The sequence below is a fragment of the Schistocerca gregaria genome, chromosome X (assembly GCF_023897955.1).
Source record: "Schistocerca gregaria isolate iqSchGreg1 chromosome X, iqSchGreg1.2, whole genome shotgun sequence".
NCBI lineage: Eukaryota > Metazoa > Arthropoda > Insecta > Orthoptera > Acrididae > Schistocerca > Schistocerca gregaria.
In genome coordinates this window covers 665,139,112-665,164,210 of record NC_064931.1, presented here as the reverse complement: position 1 = coordinate 665,164,210, position 25,099 = coordinate 665,139,112, and the positions used below count along the sequence as shown (strand labels likewise).

Below are 25,099 nucleotides of genomic sequence, written 5' to 3'. Positions count from 1 at the left end.
ACCAATTAAACTGTGCCTTTTTTGAAATTGGTACATTTAAGCTAAGTGAGCAAAAGCTACGTTTGTTCGGATTAAGGAACTCAAATGAAGACACATTTAGCGACACTATCTTTGACAGGCTGCTTGAATTTGCGCGCTCAACGACATAATTGGCTAACTTCAATGTTAATTAAATCGTAGACGGCACAACATATAGAATTTTTTGATAGCAATTATTTTCCAGGACAACCTACTATGCAGTACCCTGGCAAGCATTTCATTTTATTTCTGACTACCCTGTATAAACCACATAAGGACCCTAATAATTTTTTCATAATGCGGGGCCACAATCATAATATATTTCTTTAAAGTCAGTAGGATCGGCCAGTGTGACCGTGCGGTTCTAGGCGCTTCAGTCTGGAACCACGTGACCGCTACGGTCGCAGGTTCGAATCCTGCCTCGGGCATAGATGTGTGTGATGTCCTTAGGTTAGTTAGGTTTAAGTAGTTCTAAGTTCTAGGGGAATGATGACCACATATGTTAAGTCCCATAGTGCTCAGAGCCATTTAGCCATTTGAAGCATTTTTTTAAGTCAGTACCGCCATTAGACTGTTGTTTATTTACACTGTTACATTTACACTTACACAATCGTGATTTCGGCTTCAAAGTGCCAGTATCAAGTGTTTTAATTGTTACAAACTTCCTAAGATGGCATCCTGTCGTATTAAAACACACTATTAGACACAATGTCGGTATTTCTGAGAGAGCGATCACCCAGAGCTCATCACCAGTAACGATACTATCAAGAAGCGTGGGATCTTCTGAGCTTTTTTCAAAACATTTGGCTTGAGTCAGCAAACGAATTTCCATTTGATCCAAAGTCAGCAACCGCAGGACAAACTTTACACTGACATGTTTCATCTTCAGATTATTAGATAGGCTTACGTGGAAGGTTCCATTAGAAATCTACAATTCTTGTACGAATTAGTTGATGGCCAATCATCGGTCAGATATGATTAACTGATCTGCTCGACCATTTTTTCGTTTCTGGAGGTTGATGGCCTTCCTCTGTGGTCTTCGTCTTTCAGCGATTCCTGCCCACACCGAAACCTTCTAAAACCACTCGTAAACAGCTGTTTTAGTTAAAGCAGCCTCAGCGTAGACTGTAAGGCTTAATCAGCCTTACAGTCTGAAGCACATTTTCCCACTCTGCACATGAATCTGATGTTCGACCTTTGCTCGAACTGCGACGTCGTGGCAGATCACCACACATTCTTACTGTAAATAAACAAAAAAATTTATACTAATTATTCTAGAGTAATCAAGAATAATCAGTTAAATCAGAGTAATTAATTTGGACTAATACGAGGGCAGCAAAACGGTTACAAAGGAAACTCCGTGAACTTCGTGACTGCCCCCTCCTATTGTTTCCTCCTATGTATATCTCCTGAAAAGACCACGAAGGTAAAACTAGAGGGTCCGAGCCCACACCGACGATTTCCAGCTGTCGCTCCTCCCGTTAAATCTTCTTGACTGTAACACGAAAAGGAGGAAATGACAGTGGTACACAAAGGAACCACCGTCACACACTGTGAGGTGGCTTGCGGAGTGTAGATGTGAGGGACGAGATTTTGAGTTTCGGCATTTGCCTTACAGTCAACGGAAACAAGCAGAAGACCTCGGACAATATGTTGCAGAAAAAATCTGAATCCTTTACTTATGTGAAACTTTATTTGCTTACGCGAACGCAGAGTAAAGTCTATGATTTTCTCAACACGTGTGGTCTGTGTTGCTATCGACTGCAAACTGTTTGATCGACAGCGACTGTTGAGCTGTGCATATTATACGTTTTTATCATTCTCTACCATTGCCGCTATAGCCGGCCCACTGTAGTAGGTTCAAATGGCTCTGAGCACTATGGGACTCAACTGCTGTGGTCATCAGTCCCCTAGAACTTAGAACTACTTAAACCTAACTAACTTAAGGACATCACATACATCCATGCCCGAGGCAGGATTCGAACCTGCGCCCGTATCAGTCGCACGGTTCCGGACTGCGCGCCTAGAACCGCGAGACCACCGCGGCCGGCTACTGTAGTAGGGTCAGGGTGTTTATAACCAAATATTTGGTGACCTGGGAGTGGAGCAGAGTATGTCTCAGTTAGGAATTGTGTGAGGGAAAGAAAGGAAGGAAGATCAGTGCTTAACGTCCAGGTCATTAGAGACAGAGTACAAACTCTGATTGTTTCAAGGATGGAGAATAATATCAACTGTACCCTTTGAAAGGAACCATCTCAGCATTTACCTGGAGCGATTTAGGGAGATCACTGTAATCCTACGTCTGGAGTGCCAGTGTGTTAACCATTGCGCCATCTTACTCGGTTACTTCGAGGGAACTTACCGTTCCGGTATTTTAAGTGAAAACAAGGGAAACTTACCGTAAACCTTAGTAAGAACCGACGTTGGGAACTCCTTTTTCAGTTCAATTCTGGTACTATATGCCCACACAAAAATGTGAACCAGTGTAAATTCAAATGAAAATATAAGTATCAGATTATTTGTTTTTATGTAAAATGAGAAAGATCGATGACATACTTGACATAGGCAGTATCCGGATACACCCCTACATAGTGCGGAATTGACCACTAGATGTCACGAGACATAGACCAGTCAGTACAAAAAAATGCCGAGAGAATTGTGTTTTCAATAGAGAAGCATTAATAGCAAAATGGTTTGGTCAGGAGACAGTGACTTCGAACGTGGACTACACGTTGTCATTGGATATCATCTGAGTAACAAATCCATTGGGGACATTTCAACCCTGCTAAAGCCACCCAAGTACATTGATTGTGATGTGACTGATTGTGTAGTGCCAACAGTGAAGCACGAAGCAGGTAGTGTGACAATATTTTTTTCGTGGTTAGTGTGTGGACCCTTTACTGGATTTAGGAAAATGTTAAATGCCGAATGATATGAACACATTTGAAAGCATTGTGTGCTGCGTAGAATAGTGGGACACTTCGGAGACGATCTTTCTATCGACATGAAAGCGCACCCAGTCACAAAGCATGGTCTGTGAGTCAATGATTTGTAGAAAATAACATTCCTGAAAAGAACTAGGCAGCCCCGATTCCAGACCTTCACCCAATGGAAGGCTGGATGAGTTAGAACGCCGACTCCGCTTCAGACCCCGGCGTCCACCATCGCTACCCTTCCCGATCTATGTTGTTGAGGACTAACGGGCTGCCATTCCTCCACAGACATTCAGACACCACCAGCAGAGTTCAACGTGTCGTAAAGGCAATGGGTGCACATCTTCCATATTAATGTCAACTAATAGATGTCCAGATACCTTTCATCAGATAATATAAACGGTCCAGTCATATTAATGTCACAAACGTCTATGTTCAACGTTAACGTACAATAACCACCACAGATGACATGTTGAAGCGCTAGCAGTGGAGGGTATATAAAGCATGCCGGGGGATCGTGAAAATAGTGCAGTTGTTGTAACGTGGAAACGGAGCGACTTATGTAACGTCCAAAAAGACATGATCATTGGCTTCTGGGCCAAGGGTGGAAGCATTTCCGAAGTGGATAAGTTTGTAAACTGTTCGCGTGACGACCGTGGTTAAAGTATACGATGCATGACGAAATGGCGCTATCCAAAACCTGCGCCGAGGTACCTCGGGCCAGATGACAGTGATGAACAACGGGTTAGAGACGTGTACGGGCGAATAGGCGTGCAATTGTTGAGCCATTGAGTGACGACATGTGGCTTTTTCAGATGAATCACGTCTTATGCTCCATCTGATAGATGGCGGTTGGCGTATACGGCGTGAAACGTCTGAAAGCAATGTTTTCGTGGCATTCGCTGGATGATGTCGTCATTGTGGAAGGCACAGTGAGTCAATAGAAGTATGTATCTATCCTTGGGGTGATGTCCACCTGCACATACAGTTCGCTTTTCCTCAGCACCATGGCATCTACCAGGACAATGCAACATGTCACACTACACGAAGGAAGGTGGACACAGGAGCCCTGACGTGGAGAAGGAAAGGGATTTGATAGTAAGCTATAAGGTGGATTTCTAGGCGGATTTCATCGCAGGTAGGAAGAGGTGGTTAAAGTGTCACTTGGTAAGGATGCGGGGAGCGTGTAAGTCTAAGGTTCGGTAGCAGACTCCTAGGGCTAATAATCGGTGATGAAACTATATAGTGGTTGGCGTCAAATCCACGGAAGTGCAGTTAATGCAAATGTCTTCATTGCGGAAGAGGAGGGAGGGGAAATTGATAAGTTCATACAGGATCCTACAGAGGGATGGCAGGAGATGTGGAAGGCAAGACGGACAACGTGGTGATTGAGGATTTGGAGAAAGGGTTGAAATTTTCGGTGGAGCACGATGTACTTTTTCATCTTTTATTTACATTCAAACTACTAGGGTTGAGCTGGCAATGCAGTATAAAAATTTTGGAATTTTAATATAAAAAATGGAGAAGGTAAAAGTAGTACTGATGTGTATGACAAAATGATGGTGATGTGATACATATTTACTTTATTATGAGCATGAGATTAAGGGTGGGGGAGGTGTTCCCGGTAACGATCGATAGGGACTGGGATGTGAGATCTGTTGTGGACGCTATTGTATGGAAAAAAGATGTGGGTTGTTTCTATGAGAAGGAATTGATAAGTTGGGTGTGGGTGCCAGAATAAAGGGGGATGCAAACTAGCCAAGCGAAGGTTGGTCGGGGCCTTCACTGTAAATATGATGGAATGGGTAGGTTGCGTTATGATTGGAAACATGGGTGTATTTCAGGGATGAGTTTATGGTTTGGTGGAGAGGCATTAACATTGTACTGGGAAAGGGAATGGATGGAGGCAGGAAAGGGATCAGGGCATCCTCTACCACTAACATTGCCAAATCCAATAATTAACATGCCGAGCCCGTGACGATACGGAATAAAGAAAAAGAGAAGAAGGACGATGGGAATGGTGGGTGTGACATGGAGGTATTTCCATTACTTACGTTGTCAGGTTGTGGAGTAGTGCGTAGTGAGGGGCAGGGTTTCCTGTAAGTCGGTGGAGAGCTTTCCAGTACTTACTTGCGTTTATGGGTATCGACGTATTGAGTTTAGTGCATGTCTGTCGCCAATAGCGGCGTTCCTTAGCGTTCAGTACGTTAAAAACGTGTCTTTGTAATCGCCGGTGACGTGTTAGCGTGTCTTGCTCATGGGTGTGGAGGAAAGATTGTAGAGCTAGCGGGATACACTAAGAACTACGTGATTCATGAATTCGTTTGGAGAGAAGTATTATACTTTCTTCTTCTTTATTGTTATTTCAATTCCTCACAAAGGGGGCGAGCTGGAAAAGGGTAAAAATTACTCTGCAGTAAAAGGTTACATGAACTGTATTTAGAAGATATTAAAATATATGAATAGATGACATTAACAGATGATTTTGTAAGAAACACACAGGTGGACGATATTTACGATTTTTACATCGAAACAAATGACAATAAACGAGATTTTTGTAAAATACGCTTAGAAAATATGGATGATTTTTAAAGTCGTTTGATGATTTTATATTACAGTTAAAATATAGTCACAAATGAATGTGAATGATGCCATGACGTAATGGTGATGCTAGGGGATACATGAAAATAATCGTCATGATGAGAGTGCGATGATGAGTATGATTACGGCATGTAGCGACTAGCAGTCAGCAAGGTGGATGAAGGGAGAAGGAGTAAGTGGAAAGACGGTATGAGGTAGAGCATTATGATTAAGGTTGGACATAGCGGTATATTTTGGGACGGATTTCATTTTGGGAAGTGGGAGATGGTTAAAATTCCGGCGGAAGATGATGGATAAGGTATGAAGGTGCATGGAGTGTGTGATGTGAATGTAGTGGTGCAGCAGGGTACGAATACGCTGCACTACAGCCGAGAGAAGAGTGAAACAAACAATGGTAAGATAACAAACAATACAAAAAGGCGATGAAACGGTGGCTTTGTTAATAAGAGTAAAACGACAGAAAGTTGCGGAATTTAAAATATAAAAACACAGTGTTGGCGATGCAGATGAGGATACAAAGTAAGTAGACAGGCACAATTGACAAACACGGAGATAGTCTGGTGTCTGTTCGCACGAGATAAAAAACAGAACTAGCGACAGTGTGGTATCTGTTCACAACACTGACAGGGGATGCACATCGCTGAACACTCACTGAAAACAGCACTATAGGCGACATGGCTGCAGATGGGTCGGGGGGGGGGGGGGGGGGAGGACCCGGATCGATGAGGGGGGAGAAAAGGGGGGAAGGAGTGGAAAAGAAAAAGGGGAGATCCGATGGAAGAAGAAGACATAGAAAAAGGGGGGCAGAGCGGGCGCGAGAAGGAGTGGGGAAGGCAGTGGAGGGGAAAGCAAAAAGGACTCGGACGAGAGAAGAGAGTCAAAGAGAGGGTAGGTGAGGAAGGACAGGATGTAAGGGGAGGAGAGGGAGCCCAGGAAAAGGACAGAGGGAGGGAGGGGAGGTGAAGATCAGAGTTGATAGGAGGGTTAAATGGAGAGATAGAGGGCATCATCCAGGAGGGGGCGTTGGTGGAAGCCACCTCAGGAAAGGAGATGAAGGGTGTAAAGGTAGAGGGTAGGGGGGGACACAACGGTGAGGTCGTGGCAGTGGGTGTAGGTTGGAGAAGAGAGGAGCAACCTCGGGATGAGGGGGATCAAGGCAGCGGCAGGTGTAGAGGACGAGGATATGTTCTAGTAAAAGGAGCAGATGACGGATAGGAATTGGGTCATAGAGGATCCCAGTGGAGGACGGGAGGTTTATATGGAAGGTGAGGCAGAGTGCATAGTGCTCGAGGATCTGGAGTGACTTATAGAATTTGGTGGGAGGCGGATATCCAGACATAACAGAGGATAGGATCTCGCCTTTATTTTCCATGAAATTTAATATCCAAAAGTGTGCTTATAGTGGCAAATGAACATTTTTTAGAAGACGGCACAAAACATCTATCCTGTTACATAATTTTAAAGAAATGTCTGATTTTCGTGGTATGCTGAGCGGTGTCTGGAATCTATATAGCAGTCTGTCGCTAATTTTCGCTATTCATGCTAATTAGTTCAATGCTTAATAGAAATCCACAAGCGCAAACATGTTGAAATGAATGCGCGGTGGTACCAGCTTACACGATTAGCCGACAGATGGCGTTTGTGTTATCACAGGACAGCACGGGCGATGACGAGCCACACAAGGCTAGCGACTGGAGCCGGGGCGACAGCTGTGAATCAAACACCTTTGTGCACCATCGAAATTTAATTATTTCAAAGAATCCCAAAATTTTCTCAGCGAAGTAATAGTCTTTCTTTCAGGTGTTGTGGGTATAAAATCCGTAATCCAAGTAAACACGTGCACTGCACTAATTTGAACACATTCGCTAATTACTAACATAATCTATACCAAGTAAGTCGTGGCATTCGCTTTTACATATCCTGTCACAGATCCGGACTTTTTTTTTTAGTAATCTCACTTTGTTCGTTATAGTTCGTCTTTCTTTCCTCTGACCGAACACGCTGAGCTACCGTGCCGGCTTTTTCTTTTGTTCGTTGCATCTGCTCGGGACGGACGTCGTAAGACATCCGTTTAAGTTCGTTGTTGATCGATTAGCTCAGTTTTTTTTTATTACATAGGGGTGCTAACCCTCTGACCAAACACGCTGAGCTACCGTGCCGGCTGGACTGAGCGCCTAGAACCGCTCGGCCACAGAGGCAAGCCATGGCAGTCAGTCGCGCTGGCAACTCACTACGTAGACGGAAACTACACTACATTTTTACACAAAAAATGTATGATCGTAAATCTGTTTGCCAGTGACTTTATAGACGAGATGTGCATTAACACAATGCAGTATGCCGAAATTGTGGAAAAAGTCGTAGGTAAAGCAGGAGGCAGACTTAGAGTCTTTTGTGGAACATATACAATCAGTCTAAAAAGGAGATTGCTTACAAGGAAAGAGTGCGATCCGCTCTATAATATTGCTCAAATCTACAGAACCTTTACCAAATAGGACTCACAAGAGATATTGAACGTATACGGAGAAGGTAAGCATGAATGGTCACAGGTTTTTTTCACCCATGGGACAGAGAGTCATGGAGATGCAGAAGAAACTAAACTGTCAGACGCAGAAGCAGCTTTAAGTGATCAATCTAGGAATATATTACAACCCCCTATGTACCACACCTGTAGGGATCGCGAGAACAAGATTAGACTAATTACAGCGCGCACTGAAGTGTTTAAGCAAGTATTCTTCCTGCATTTCATACATAAATGGAACCGGAAGGTCTTATAAGCAATACAATTGAAAATAACTGCTATATCGATAGAAGTCACGCTACAGCATGAGGCAAGCGTCAGCTGGATGTCTGAATATTTTCGTTCATACAGCGGAAGGATAGTGAAAGATATTCCATGCAAATCATTGCAGCCTATACACCAGTGTGGTCATAGACTTACGACGTAGAAGGCATCTACGCACAAAGAGTCACGGAAAGCGAAGAGCGACAGAAATTCCTACTACAATCGTAACACACTTGCCACAACGAAGCTTCTATGGCGTCCAAGATGAAAAGATTACAAACAGTGTGTACTATCAGTTTTGACTTTTAATGCGGGAAGCATTCAGGAAGTGAATGATGCTCAGTTGGAAATGAAGAGATGCACATTGATAGTAGGAGAGATAAGAAAACTAACAAATGGATCAGCATTGTTCCCCTCCTGAGCCCTCCCGAAGAAAAAGCGACGAGATTTATGCATTCTTTCTCAGTTACCACGACTGCATTTCTTCTCTGTATCTTACCACGGGTCACATGAAAATTCTCCCGTATCAGACGTCGTCGCATCTATGTTACCAACGCAATGTTCAAAAGTAGTCCCTTCCTACGAACTTTTTCGATCTCTGGGCGGGTTTTACGCTTCTTTTAATGAGAAATTTCCGTCGAATATCTCCATCTGGTTTCAGGATGTCATATCGCTATTGTCTCTGCTGTATTACGAGTATGCAGTCAGGCCTGATGATACCCAGCTTCACATATTGCTCTCTTACAGTAGTGGGATACCCTTTGGGGTTTTCCCTGATCAACCGTAGAACAAGAGAAATGGCCTTTCTGTCTTAACTCGTTATGTTGAACGTGAATGGCAATTTCTCTTTTAACGTTTATGAGCACGTATATTATACCTGCCAAAGCGTTATTAAAACGTTCCATAATACCGTTTGTCCGCAGCTAGTAGGTGGGTCTCATTTTGTGGGCAACGCTCCATCGTAACATGAATTAGCATTTGACGCTAGTTCTGCCTAAAATATTTTTCCACGTTTAGAGATTATTAGATATTACACACTGAAATCACTATCATTTCGCTTTTGATGATCTAACAACAGTATTGGCAGATTAAACTATGGGAGTTGGATTACAAGAAGATTTGTTGTTTCACAGTCAGGCGGAACCTAGTTCTCACAATTTATTTCATATCGCCTTAGAACTGTCCCTTCCATAAGGAATTTGGTGTTTCCCCGACCTTTAGTATTGGATACGACGTTTCCGAGATGTGATGGATACGGTAGGCAGCGCGCACTCTATTAATGATCGATTCCCGTTTCCAGACTTTGGGATCGCCCTCAACAGGTCAATTTCGATGTGGTAGGATGGGGCAACCGCAGGCATGGCAGGTACTAGATGCACTGGGGATAACCAGCCTCTACCGCTGGCATTCGCTAAAATGACTTACCTAATAAGTGGATAAATGTGACCGATGACTCATGTGTTTCATTCTGTCAAAGGTGTTCACAGATCCCCGATGACAAGATGTGGGAGAATACTGATAATACTTCAGGATGGTGAGCTGATATTACGAGCTACTATCTGCGCCCGGTGTATCTTAATTCCTTTTGTGCTACGGCCTATCTGTTAATAGAAATATTCCTTTTATGACTTCCTCCTCTCTAACGGTTTTTTAATATTCAGTAATCTTAGGTCAACCTTTTTGAACAAGTATGTCTGCTAATTCAGAGATGACTACGTCATCTGTGTTGCAATGTCCCTTCTAAGGATCCCAAGAAACGCTGTTCACATAATTGTGTTTTCGACAATACCTGTCTTACCAGTAGTCATATGCGGATCCTTCAAACTTGTCATGCAGCAAAAATAATGGCGAACTGCTACAGCAATGAATGGTTTGCCAGATAAACACGTTCGAAACTTATTATGTTAATAACTGCTAAATTCTCTTTTTGGTTACAAAGGAATTCTGTTTTTTTTTCCTTTTTATTGGGAGGAATACTCTGAAGACACTTCTACAGCTCTTTCCTTGGTTTTCTGGTTTTCACTGGAATTCATCAACTGTTGGCGTCACAGTGTATTGTAGTCCCGGTATTCTCGTCGTAGAGTGACACTGCATGTGAAGATGTCAGCATCTCCTAAAGGACAGGGAAAGATCTGTCTCAATCCTGGTTCCAAGAAAAGTTGGTGTCTTCCAGCAGCAGTTCGTATAGTGGTCGTGACAGGGAACAGAAAATCTTTATTAAGTGCCTGTTGTAGGAACACTTTCCGAGCAAACGTTCCAAAAAGGTAACTGTTTCTTTGCAGCTTCCCGACACACACGACGAACATGCTAGAAAGTAATGATGTACTGTGCAGTCATTGTTCTTAATTATTTATATTTAAGGTTTGTTGTTCTTATTTTACATATTTGCATCAAAATTAAACGTAAATTAAAAATCCAGAGGATCCTGAGTTATCCGAAACAAGTTGCTAGCAATAATAATTTTTCAACTTCACAATTTCTAACTCACATCACGAGTTTTATGGGTAAAAAGTGCTATGCATTTTTTGCAACACCGTATGTTAATAATTTTCATATTATATATTTTGGCGGCTTCGTACCACGCTCAGCGAAAACAGCACAGACATACAGTAGAAGTAACACTGGAGATCATGCACGTTATTTTTACGTTTTATTAACGGGGTGAACTAAGTACTTCGCTTTGGATGTAACTAGTGAGCTGATGTGAACGAAGTGGGAGAAGCAGATTACACATTTTCATTCAGCTGCCTCAACAGAATGTTGTTTCTCTAAATCGGCCAGTCGGGGTGGCGAAGCGGTTCTAGGCGCTACAGTCTGGAACCGCGCGACCGCTACGGTCGCAGGTTTGAATCCTGCCTCGGGCATGGATGTGTGTGATGTCCTTAGGTTAGTTAGGTTTAATTAGTTTAGGTTCTAGGCGACTGATGACCTCAGAATTTAAGTCCCATAGTGCTCAGAGCCATTTGAACCATTTTCTCTGAATCATTTCAAAAGAATGTCGGGTGGATGCATTAAAAAATTGTCGTTTTATTTTCCAGTTACGATTCAGCTGGATGATGCTCGGACGTAAAACCTCTAAATGGAGTACGCACCGAAGGAGAGATATTAAAGGTATAGCGCTTTAACATTAATATAAACTACATACTGAAAGAAAAGGTACAGAATAAACTAGTTTGTAGAATATAAATATCTTCATCATTTCCCGTCCTGTTAGTAACTGTATTAATATTAATATTAATTTTAATTTTAATAATCAGCAGACTCAGTTGCACCTTTTACCTAGAATTTTCCTAGGTTTTAGTCGGGATAACCCAACCTTCTTCAGAATAACAGCGGTCGCGAAGTGGAGCCGAGACAGTTTCAGATAAGTTTTTACAGTCTGACGATATTTTATGGATTTGTAGTTCTAGCTTTATTACGTCCACTATGGACAAACGGTATTTTATGTTTTTCTGAAGAAGGTTGGGTTATTCCTACTAAAACCTAGGTAAATTCTAGGTAAACGGTGCAAATGAGGCTGTTGATTATTAAAATTAAAATTAAGTTTGTAGAATACCTTAAATGAAATGTATGTGGCATACAAACCTGTAGAGCACTGCTGCGGTACGGTATGTAATACCACAGTGACAGATACAACAGCTCACGTTACTCCCACATTTAAAGAGGCGGAAAGAAGTGCTAGGATTGTAGTGACGGTCTTTTCAGGTTCTGCTGCTCCGTGTTTCAATTTCCCGCACCTGGCTTTGTGCTTTAGTCTTGTCGTGGCACTGATACCGACAGGATATTACCCGCAAAGAAGCGGCAGGGAGAAAGCCTGGAAGAAAGGGACGTAAATGTTGTCAGGGTGGCTTAGCGGCGCGCCCTCGCCGGGAGCGGAAGTACTGTTTGGATCGCGGAGAAGATTTGTGCGGCGGCTGCGCAGGCGGCGAGGAGCAGCCGTCTTGCGGGATGATTTAGTTGGGCGGGTGTGCGCTTCCGCCGCGCTGACGTTTTCATTACGGGCGGGGCTCAGCCGCTCTCACCTCTGCCGATGACAAACGGGGCCCCGCTGTAAACACCCCTATTTTCTGCTCGCTGTGCTGTATTTGTCAGTTGTTGCAACTAACTGCTTTCCCCACGCTCGTCCGCCTCACTCGCCGATAAATCACAATTAGCTTCCAGATGTGTATAATTCAGATTGTCACAGATGTCAACGTATATTCGTGTATTTCTCAGAGTTGTTTAATGTTTCCAACATGCAGTTCATTTTCAGTAGGTTTCGAAGGCGAAAGTACAGAATATATGGCACTTTTTGAGCCTTTACAGAACAACTCATCCGCCAAAACTTTATAAGCACAGAGTAATTACTTTTCCTTGATTAGGGTAGATACAGAACTAATTCACAAACGCGATCGTAGTAGGTCTTCACAAAAGTGTAACAAAATTGCCCGGGGAACTTAAATGGGTATTATTGGAGCTAAGAAGACGTAGTTTTCGCGCAGTCCTATTGCGTAAATTTAGAGAAACTGTATTCGAAGACGCCAACGACCTTGAGGCAGTGGTTCCCGTCAGATCACCTAAATTAATCATTGTTGGCTTTGGCTAACACTTGGTTGGGTGACCGTTCGAGCCTGCCTCACGCTGTTTACAAGCGGGCTCCTCCAACTGAGGAGCGGCACCGGTCACGGAAACTGACAACGACCGGGGCTGCAGTGTGCTGACCACATGTCCCTGCTTATGTGCATCCAGTCACGTCTATTGACTGAGAAGTACACGGCGGTCGGTCGGTGCCCCTGGGCCCTCCATGGCCTGTTCAGACGGAGGGAGAGTATACGATGACTGTGCGACCGTTATGCTACCACCAACGTATATCTCGTGTAGGTTCAAAATGGTTCAAATGGCTCTGAGCACTATGGGACTTAACATCTGAGGTCATCAGTCCCCTAGAACGTAGAACTACTTAAACCTAAGGACATCACACACATCCATGCACGAGGCAGGATTCGAAGCTGGGACCGTAGCGGTCGCGCGGTTCCAGACTGTAGCGCCTAGAACCGCTCGGCCACTCCGGCCGCCACCTTGTCTAGGGGTTTTGGAAGAAAGATAGGAGAGATTAGAGCGTACTTACTGTGAGTTTTTCCTAGCTGAAATCGCGAATGGAATAGGAAAGAAACTGATAATATTGGTACGATGTACCCACCCCTCCTCCCCCCAAGCATTCACTGAACAGTGGCATGCGGATGATCCCAGGAGGAATGGTCAGTATTCAAGGATGTAACTAGAACGATCATTCGAAACAAAAAAGGCTAGTAACTGTGAGCTCTAAAATGCAAATTTTAAGAGCTATGAGCGGTTCCTCATCTTCGGTGTTGTGAAACAAATCTCTTCTAGTGCAAATTCTTTCCATTCGATATTCTGAGAGATGGTAGTGTGATCAAAAACAAGAAAAACTATCCAGTAAACATGGGTTGCAAACACAGGCACTTTAATAGCTATGAGCACTTATTCACCTTCGTGATTGCGAAAAACATGGGTTATGCTGAAAAATTGCTCATAGCTCTTAGGGTACGCATTTTAGAGTCCATGTTCTAGGCGATTATTTCTTGTTTTGGGCCTTGCACCTCCCCCAAATTATGGCAAGTAAAGAGCTCATAGTAGACGAGATTAGTTTCACGTCATCGAAGATGAAGAAGTGCTCACAGCTTTTAAGAAACCCAATTTAAAGCCTATGTCTACTACACAGTTTTGCTTCGGATGATCCTTCCTGTCATATCCCGGAACACTGACCATTCCTCCCGGAAAACCCAGAATAAGTCTAGTTGTACGACGGCGTGCTATAAAGTAACGCCTCCCAATTTTTATATGAAAACTTCTAAAGCTTTATAAATAAAACAAACATTACTGACTTTCAGAAACTTCGTTCTTCACGTCTGCATTTTTATTTCACAACATAGAAACCATGGCGACGAACACATTTCTCCCAACGAAAGACCAATTTGTTTATACAGTCACCGTAAAATGTGTAGCTTTGATGATAGAGCCACAATCTCACCTCTGCTTGCACCGCTTCATCGCTATCACCTTGAAGTCCTCGAAGGTGTTCTTTCAAGTTCTGGAAACAGATGAAAATTGGATGGGGCCAAGCCGGGACTATATGGAGGACAATCTAAGATAGTGAACCCAAGGCGTCTGACTGCAGCAGATGTAGTTGCGGTTGTGTGTGGTCTGGCATTGTTATGCTGAACGAGAGGGTACTCCATGTGTGGACCAACTCTTCGAATTCGAAACTCGATTACAGGACGCTGTTTCTTCCACACAGACATAGTTACGTTACACACGTCCATGTTCGGAGGCACCAGACAGCAGAGGACTGCAAACTTGTAGATATCAGGAACAAAGTTATAGAATGTTAATAACGTTTGTTATATTTAAAAATCTTTGAGTTTTCACAAAAAAAGTTCTGAGGCATGAATTTTAAGCTCGTTCTTACAGATGGCAGTTGACGAGGAACATTGCACTGAGTTGGCAAAAGTCATGGGATAGTGATATGCACATGTGCAGATTCCAGTGGTATCGCGTACAGAACAAATAAAAGAGCAGTTCACTGGCGTAAGAATCGTTTCAACAAATGTGAAAAGGTTTCCAACGTGAGCCGGCTGTAGTGGCCGAGAGGTTCTAGGCACTACAGTCTGGAACCGCGCGACCGCTACGGTCGCAGGTTCGAATCCTGCCTCGGACATGAATGTTTGTGATGTCCTTAGGTTACTTAGGTTAAAGTAGTTCTAAGTTCTAGGGGACTGATGATCTTAGAAGTTAATTCCCATAGTACTCAGAGCCATTTGAAACATTTTTTCCAACGTGATTATGACAGCGCGACGGGAATTAACAGATGCATAGGACAGTTCATTTCGGAAATCGATAGGGAATTCATTATTCCAAGATCAACATTGTCAAGAGTATGATGGGAATACTAAATTTCAGGCATTATCTCTCGCCACGGACAATTACAGGCTGACGGCCTGCATTTAACGGCCGACGGAAGCGGCGTTTACGTAGAGTTATTAGGACCAACAGATAAGGAAAATTTCGTGAAATAACCGCAGATATCAGCGTGGGACGTACGACGAACGTATCCGTTAGAACAGTGCGGTGAAGTGTGGCGTTAATCGGCTACGACAGCAGACGACCGACGCGAGTGCATTTGTTACCAGCACAATATCTCCTGCAGTTCCTCTCTTGCGCCTGAGACCATATAGGCTGGACTCTTGACGCGGCCTCGTTCGATGAGTCCCGATTTTAGTTGGTAACAGCTGATGGTAAGGTTAGATTGTGGCGAAGACCCCACAAAGTTATGGTGCCAGACTTTCAACAAGGCACTGTGCAAGCTGGTGGTGGCTCCATAATCGCGTGGGCTGTGTTTACATGGAATGGACTCAGCCTTCTGGTCCAACTGAACTGATCATTAACTGGAAATGGTTATGCTCCGCTACTTGGAAACCATTTTCAGCCATTCGTGGTCTTCATGTTCCCCAACAACGATGGGAAGTTTATGGGTGACAATGTGTTATATCACTAAGCCACAATAGCTCGTGATTGGTTTGAAGAACATTGTGGACAGTTCGACCGAATGATTTGGCCATCCAGGTCGCATGACACGAATCCTATCGACCATTTATGGGACGTACTCGAAAGATCAGTTCGTGCACATAATCTCTCACCGGCAATACTTTCGCAATTACGGACTGCTAAAGAGGCAGCACGACCCAATATTTCAGCAGGGGACCACGACTTGTTGAGTCCATGCCACGTCGAGGTGCTACACTACTCTGGCCAAACTGAAGCCCGACACGATATTATGAGTTATCCCATGATTTCTGTCACCTCATTTTAGTCGGGTGTGCGAAACTTAAGAATGAAAGTAACTTTCGCTTGCTGTATCTCTGGCATGTGAAATCTCGGTGAAACTGGGACCATCCGTAGAAAGAAATGACACAACAATGTACGGAAGATAATTGGAAGAAATATTCAATGCGACGAACAGCAATGACACTTTTATTTGGAGACAGTAGTTACACAAAAGTCACCGTGATTTATGGTGGTCTTTTGGACAATGCAAAAGGTGGAGTATGCTTCTTAACAGGGTGCGAGGTCGCTACGGATGGCAATGCATGTTCTGTAACGTGCTCCTATGCTAATCACATGGCTTGTAATGGGATAGTGTGGTAGAGCGTTCCATTCCCGCATCAGTGCGATTGAAAAGTGCTGGAAAGTTGTTGATGATTGTAAGAGTGCTGTAGTATGTCCCCGCAATGCATCGCATACGTGATCGAGATTTTAGTCAGTGGAATGAGCAACCCTGTCCACTCGTCAAATATCCTCTCGCTCCAAGAGCTCGTCCACCTGCACTGTTCTATGTAATTGAGCACTTTCATCCATAATGGTGAAATAAGTGTCGAATGCACCCCTGAAAATACACACATGGGGAAGGAGTGTAGTGTCACAATAACGTTGGCCGGCGAGTGTAGCGTGTTCAAAGATTTGGAGGTCAGTACGCCCATGCAACATTATGTCTCCCCACACTTAACATCTAGACCACAAAAACGATCATGTTCGACAATGTTCCCGGATGCATTCGTGCTCCCACCTTTCGCCATATGATGGTACACCCGGAATAATTACGCAGACTGAAGCTGCTCTCATCAGAGGAGAGCACGCGATCCCAATCCTCGTTCGTTCAATCCCCGTGCTCTTGGTACAGTCACAAGCGTTGCCGCCTATGTGCGGGTGTCAACGTAACGCAATGTACTGTCCGTGAGCAATGATACCAACCCCCTCTCCCCACGACCACACTCCCGCAGTCGATCTGCCACTGTGGAGCGTAGGATATTGCGTGCCTTGCAATCCTGCAATTGCACCCGCTGTTTGAGGTGGGTCCCTTCGTGGTTGTTTAGCAATGTAGTGGTTCTCAGCTGCTGTAATTGACCATTGACAGTGTTGGACGATCTCCTCTCCTTCAGGCAAAAGTTCCGTTGGTTCAGAACTCTCGCAATGCACGTGAAACAATGCGTCAGCAATTCGAAACTCCTGGGCACACTCCTCTTCACACTTCAGCCATCTTCCAGTTTCCCTATGATTCTTCCTCGTGTGAAGTTATCCAGATGTTGTCTCCGAGCCACTCTGTAATGAGCAGGCCGGTCGGAGTGGCCGTGCGGTTCTAGGCGCTACAGCCTGGAGCCGAGTGACCGCTACGGTCGCAGGTTCGAATCCTGCCTCGGGCATGGATGTGTGTGATGTCCTTAGGTTAGTTAGGTTTGATTAGTTCTGGGTTCTAGGCGACTGATGACCTCAGAAGTTAAGTCGCTCACAGCCATTTGAACCATTTGTAATGAGCAGTGTACGGTAAATGCTCGCTGACTAACACATACTTTCTTCAGCTGTTCGTTCAGTTGTCTCGTGTTGCGGGGCTGAGCCCCATTTGGCGCTATAGTCACAACTCACGCCATGTGACGTCCAAATTTTTGTGCAACTGGGCGGCCTCTGGCAACACTCCATCGCACTTCCATTCCTCTCCACCGAATAGTTATGTTACTTTATCTAGCTCCCCCATAAGTTTTGCAGATATGTGTACTTATAACCCTCTCAAGGGCAGTAGAAGTCTACAATCGGGCGACACATCGAAATAGGTACTACCACCTGCTAATTCTCTCAGGTCTCCAGCATGACCCATGACGAGACAGAAATGTATGCAACGAACATACAGAAATCATTTAATTCTCCGCTTGCGAACGTTCGTGTCAGCCACTAAAGTAACTCACCTGATCCGTCGACAGATTTAGAAAACCCGGCAGTTAAGTCGTTGTATCATACAAATTATAATGCTCGTCGGATAGTGCCATTGACAGGATGGCGAATGATGAATGCATCTTGAAGGAACCACTAGTAGACGTCATGGAGTTTCAAATCTATGCTTCAGCAAAGACTGTCGAAATCGAAAAACTTTGCTATCTGTAAGATGAATGGAAACAGATTACAGAGTTGGGGATGGCACAAGAGATTCGGAGTAATTTTTTTGATGATAGTGTCGCACAAGAGGTGCTGCAATAAACGACCAGTAATCGTAGTGCACTTGATCAAAAGTAAAGTTGCGCTCTACCAAAACAACGATTCCGTAGTTTTGGTACAGTGCACAAATCACGTAGTAAATGATGGGATTACCGGTAGTAATGCTAGGGAACGAAACATAAATGAATGTGTAAGAGAGACACTTGGAACCGGCGATTTCTCTTTGATTTTTGTTCGTTCGTTTGTTTTGTACAAATTAGAACCACACATCGTTCAGTGTTAGTTCATTGGGCATTTTATATTCTTTATGTAACCAAAGCAATTACTTTTGATGTAAGTTCAGTTTACATCCTCAAACATCAAAAAATCTTTATAATTATCGTTGTTATTTTGTACGCAATAGAATGTTCTTCATCATTAACGACAGTGGTTTCTTGTTATTATTGATAAGGGCGGAAGTTGTTTATGAATAACATAAGTTTATAAGCTTTACAAAGTATTGAAGTGATGTTCGACATGTTTTTGTTTTTCGGTGTTTTTTTTTTAAATTTTACCATTTGTTTGAGGAAATCGCGTTTTCTAGAGCTATGTGATAAATTTGTATTTTTTTTCTATAGCATCCCTCTATTTCACGTTACAAATCAAGAATTATCGAATAAAACCCGAATTAAACACCGACAGTTTCAATTTCGCTATAAATACTGTTTATTTTTAAGTTACAAACAGGAGGATAACTATGTATAAGAAAAATGGTTCGTAGGTTACACAAGCCTTTATATGCCCTCATTCAGTTTCTGCATGGCTCACCATGTATGGTTTCTGGTGGAATCTAGTTGTACACTGATCGCATACACAAAGAAAGGGATCGAAATGAGGTGCCGCCCGATAGGTATGCAACACACTTAACTTATAGGTAACGCGGTTACGATCTTAACTAACCAAGGCTACTAGGAAAACTATTACAGTCTAGCCTTACTTACGATAGTCTAAGCTAACCCACAGTAGTTTCACAACTCTTACAAATGGTATAGTCAGTTAACGAATGCAAAAACACCGCACTTGTATCAAGATACAATGGAAGCAAGCAGCCTGGGTGAGACAAATCAAACGGCTCTCTTGCAACACGACAATATTCAGAGCTAAAACGCTTGCAGGACATTTATAGAGGGACTTTGTCATCCTAGTGGTTGCAGCATTATGCTTCAACTGACATTTTCCTGCGTCTGCCTGGGATCTGCGGCTGTCACAGATAAAACGCAATATGTAATCCAACTGTAATTTACTACTCAGGTTTTGCATCTTTCTATGTCTGATGCCTTCCTCTCTAGACGTTTCAGTTTACAACAGAGCAGTTGTCCTACAAGACCAAAATCTTGCTATAATGGGAAAGAATGATAACAGCTATCTGCTATCGAACTCAATTAAGGCGTCATCAGGCACTGCCGCAAAAATAAAAAATTACCTGCTCGTCTCATAAAGAAATTGCTTGATATACTGAAAATATAAAGTGATGTAACCAGTCACATTTATTGCATCCCCACTATACTTTATGAAAATTAATGTGGCAGTGATGTATCGCAGTACGCCTTTGTAACCTTTGGCATCGTCTGGCAGTAGTACAAAATTCAGTGTTACGTGGATATTTCGATTAAGTAGGTGCACAGTAATATATATGTAAACAGCGATCAGTGAACACAGGCCCCGTTTCCAGTCGTATTTTCATCACAAATATTTTTTGTTTTCTGAACTAAGCAAATAAGGCGTATTAAGAGTTAACAACTGCTTGGAACATATAAAAACAATAATCCTGCCAAATTTCACATGAAGTTGCTGCAAGGCATGTCTCCACAGAGGCGCAACATTGTCATGGTCAGACATCATACAGGGTGCACGCAACTCAGACTATGTTATCGTCATATTTTCCTGTTTTCCGTCTTCCCCCAAGTTGCTTTAAATTCATGGAGGTATGTACCGTCTATGCAACCAATTGAAGGCAGTTTGTTCGTTGCCATAAGCGTTTCGCTTCATTTATTTGGGAAGCATCATCAGTGGCCTGTAATACATGTTTCCTTATTTTACATACAATAAACGTATTATATGGTAGATGTAATATGCTGATATATTACATTTTGTCGCGTCTTCCTCTTGTTTTTAGGTTATAGTCAAATTTTGTAGCACAATGTTCGTAATGTGAACTTATCGTTCAGAGTTACTTACGATTTCCAGCGCTGTTAACTCGTGTGTGGTCCTGGAGATGTATTCGTTAACTTCCATACTCCAGCTGGCAGATTTCTGGCGTTCTTTCGCCCACATTTGTCACGTCGCATGTATCACTTGCACTTTTCATTTTGTGGTCAACATTTGTATGTTTTCGGTGTGAAGTGTTGCCAGCTGTTTTTGTGTGTTTGTCTTTCTTTTGTTTGTGTTGTGGTTTGATATTTTTTCATTTGTTGTGTGCTTGCGTGCGTGTGTGTGTTTGTGTTTGTGTGTTTGTGTGTGAGTGAGAGAGAGAGAGAGAGAGAGAGAGAGAGTATTTTGATGTGTGTAAATGTTTTTATTTTATTTTATTTTTATTTTTATTTATTTTTTAAATATATATAAATATGTGTTTATATGCGTGTCTGGGGGGAGGGGGGAGGGGGGAGAGAGAAAGGAGACGTAAAGGAGATTTATTAATTATTTATGTGGGTTACGTTTCAGTTTGTTGTTGATCTGATTTCTAGCATGATCAGAGAGTTATTGCTTATATGGATTTGGTCGTTGAGTACCTTATTTTCCATTGCAGTGGCTCCTTGGATGTGAAAGTTTTCTCGCAATGTCAAGAGCTTTTTGTTGTGATTATTCACTCTGATAACTGCCATGTCACATTCCATGTTGGATGGTTCATGTCCATGTTTTATCAGGTGTTCAGCGAAGGTAGAATGGCTACTTTCATATTTCCAACTCCTTATATGTTCTTTATATCTAGTTTTGAAGTTCCTGTTTGTCATATCCAGATATAATATTTACGTTCTTGCCACTCTAGCTGGTATTTATCTGGTTCGTTTGTTGTTTGCAAATGTGAGTGGAGTGTGTTTCTTTCTCTGTAAGCTATCTGTAGTCCTTGTTTCTTTAGTATATTTGCTATCGAGTGTACCACTTCTTTCTGTTATTCATTATTTCTTTAGTTGTGTTTTAATTTTTTGGTTGAGTTTTTGTACTATATGGGTGTTGTAACGATTGTTTGTGGCTATGAGTTGTACTTTTTGTAATTCTTTTTCGTAGTTTTCTTTCCTGAGTGGGACATTAGTTAGTCTGTGTAACATGTGTCTTAGGGCAGCTAATTTTTGATTTCGTGGGTGGTTGGATGAAGCATGTATAATTATGGCTGTGGCTGTTGGCTTTCTGAAGATGTCAAATGTGTGTTTATTGTTGTCTCTCTTTATTGTTTCTTTTTGCATGGTGAATTGAATATTTTTATGTGTGTTGTTTATATCTGTATGAAGTTAATCAATTTTCTCTGTTGGTTCATCTACCATACAGATTACGTCATCCAGATATCTGTACCAGGAAACTGTTTTGTATCCTTTCTTTGTGATGATTGCATCAAAGATTGTGTTTTCTATGTGGTTCCTTTGAGGGGTTTAGTTACTTCATTAGTATTGTCTGCAGGTAATTTGTTGTATGTCAGGAAGTTTTCTTCAATTAATTTTATTGTTTCTGCAGTGAGTACATGTTCTCTATGTCAAAATAGATGAGAGAAGCTGTGTGTGGGATGTGTAGGTCTTTTATTTGTGTTATAAGTTCATTTGTGTTTTTCCCTTTCCTGCTGTTTTTCATGTCATAATGTTGTATTATGATTTTGTTCATGAGTTTTGCCACATGGTATGATGGTGTGTTCATGAAATTAATAACAGGCCTCAATGGAAGGTGGGGTTTGTAGACCTTGGGTTGGCTTCTGAGAGTTGGTGCTTCCGGGTTCTTCTGTGTAATGTGTTGGTTTTTTTATCTGTGAGTTTGTGTCTGATGTCTTTGAGGTTGTTTTTATGTATGTCTGGAGAGCGTACCGCTGGATCAATTTCAGTTTTTTGATATTGTTAGAGGAGATGAAATTTTAGTTTTTTCTATATATTGTTATTTATTGATCAGTACTGTTCTGTTCCCTTTATCAGCTCCTGTGACTATAAAGTTGTCAGCTTGCAGTTTCTCATTTAATTTCTTAGTGGTGTTTATTCCTTTTTGAAGTTTACTATTTTGCTCTTTCTTTGACATTGTGATCATGTTATATATTTCTTGCTTCACTAGTTCTCGTCTTAGCCCATTATTTATAGTGTTATTTTCTTTTTTTCTCTTCCTCTGTCAGGATGTTTTCCGTTTCTACAATCAGATTTTCGATGTAGTGGTTATCTACTTTTGTAGTGATGTTGTATTTGAGCCCTTTCTGTAACAGCTGTGTTTCTTTTCCTGTTAATTCTGTATCTGTGAGATTTGTTAATTTTGGGTAAAATTTGTGGTGGTGGGTGTGTTGCACTTTGTCATGCTTTCTTTCTGGCTATTTTTTAATAGTGTTCTGATTTTTAGTGTTTTTTGTTTTGTGTATATTGTAGTGTTCTTATGTTGATGTGTTTTTATGTTGATCATCACTGTTGGGTTGTTAATAAATGCTGATAACTCAAGATATACATCATATAACATTCTATTAAGTATGAATTTCTTAGTATAAAGCGATATGATTTCATTTTTTAACCAAGTTTTTTCTGCAAATGAATTCTTTCTTTGTGCTACCAAAGAGTTGTTTCTGACCTTTACATTAATATTACTTAGAATCACATTATTTAGTTTACAGGTCCAGTTGAATTTAATGTGTGAGATGCTCTTATGGAGTCTGAGATGAATATTCTTCAAATGTTATGCTTCTGCTATATGTCACTTAAATAGTTTCCGAAGTGCAAAGCCCTGTATAAGCAGACGCACGGCTCCACTCAGGCAGCAACCGCACAGTACCCACTAGTTGCTTGTACTTCAGGATAGCATCAGGACCTCCCTATAGTTGCCGCCCGGATGGGCCCAACTGGGCATAACTCAAGTTATATTAGCCATCGTTTACTGTATTCTGGACTAGACAAGTGTTCAAAGATTAGTGAGTGCAAATAAAGAGTTCACTATAGTACCATGCAACATTTTCACATGCAAGTCAAGTAGTGTGCTATTTATTTTAATGAATTATTGTAAATTGTTGCTAATATGTGTTCCCACAACTTTTACCGTAGTTTGCCTAAACCTATTTGCACTGTGACGAGTCTGTATAGTTACTGCTTGCAAGCAAGCCACATCAATAACAGCAACTACTTTCGGTGGTAGGGAGTTCTCTTACTGACACATTTACGTTGGAACCTAAGAGTGTTTTGTGAATATAATAAAAATGTAATTAATTTGCAATTGCATTATTTTTCGTGGCATCTATACTGAACTGTGTGTGCTTGACTGTCTTTACTAATTCTTCGAAACGTGCTTATATTCGAAAGTAGCCTTCTTTGCCTGACTGAGCTGATTAAATGTGAATTACTGTTCGCTTGTGTTATCAAAACACCCACAAAACTCTTAGCTTTGTACTAAAATAGGCTTTGGTCTTCTGCTGCCAGACTGTTCCCCCAGGGAACCCAAAAGCTGTACATGCAATACAGCCATGCCTTGTTAATTGACGTACAATGAGGTGACACAAGTCAAGGCACACCTCTTAGTATTATGTCGGTACTCCTTTTGACCGGCATAGAGCATTAACTCGATGTGGCATGTACTCAACAAGTCGTTGGAAGTCTCCTGCACAAATAGTGAGCACTACTGCCTCAATAACCATCCATAGCTGCGATACTGTTGCCACTGAAGGATTCTGTGCACGAACTGACCTCAACTATGCCCCATAAATGTTCAATGGTATTATGCATAGTTGCGAAAGTGTTGCCGCTGCAAGATTCTGTGCACGAACTGACCTCGATTATGCCCCATAAATGTTCAATGGTATTATGTCTGGCGATCCGGACAAATCATTCGCTCGAATTGACCAGAATATTCATGTCACCAATAGCGAACAATTGTGACCCATTGATACAGCACACTCTCATCCATAAAAATAAAGACTATGAATGGCTGCAAATGGTCTCCAGGAAGCCGAACATAACTATTTCCAGTTAATGATCGTTTCTGCTGGACCAGAGGATTCAGTCCATTTCATGTAAACACAGCTGTCACCATTATGGAGCCCCCACCACTTTGCACAGTGCCTCGTTCACAACTCAGGTCCATGGCTTCGTGAAGTTTCCCCCACACTAGAACCCTACCATCGCTGTTACCAACTGAAATCGGGACTCACCTGACCAGTCCACGATTTTCCAGTCGTCTAGTGTCCAATCGATATGGTCATGAGCCCAGTAAAGGCGATGTCATGCTTCTAGAATGAAATTTTCACTCTACAGCGGAGTGTGCGCAGGAGAGCTTCTGTGAAGTTTGGAAGGTAGGAGACGAGATACTGGCGGAATTAAAGCTGTGAGGATGGGGCGTGAGTCGTGCTTGGGTAGCTCAGTCGGTAGAGCACTTGCCCGCGAAAGGCAAAGGTCCCGAGTTCGAGTCTCGGTCCGGCACACAGTTTTAATCTGCCAGGAAGGTTCGATGTCATACTGTTAGCAAAGGCACTCGGATCGGTCGTCTTCTGCCATAGCCCATTAAAGCCAAATTTCTCCGCACCGCA

The 25,099-nt window shown here is 42.4% G+C and overlaps 1 protein-coding gene across 1 annotated transcript in view; it reads right to left on the bottom strand.

Moving 5' to 3' along the window:
* The window catches only part of LOC126298944 (alkaline phosphatase-like), a 1,012,316-nt gene that overhangs the window by 750,426 nt on the left and 236,791 nt on the right, over positions 1–25,099 (bottom strand). The gene's annotated exons all lie outside the window — the stretch shown is intronic.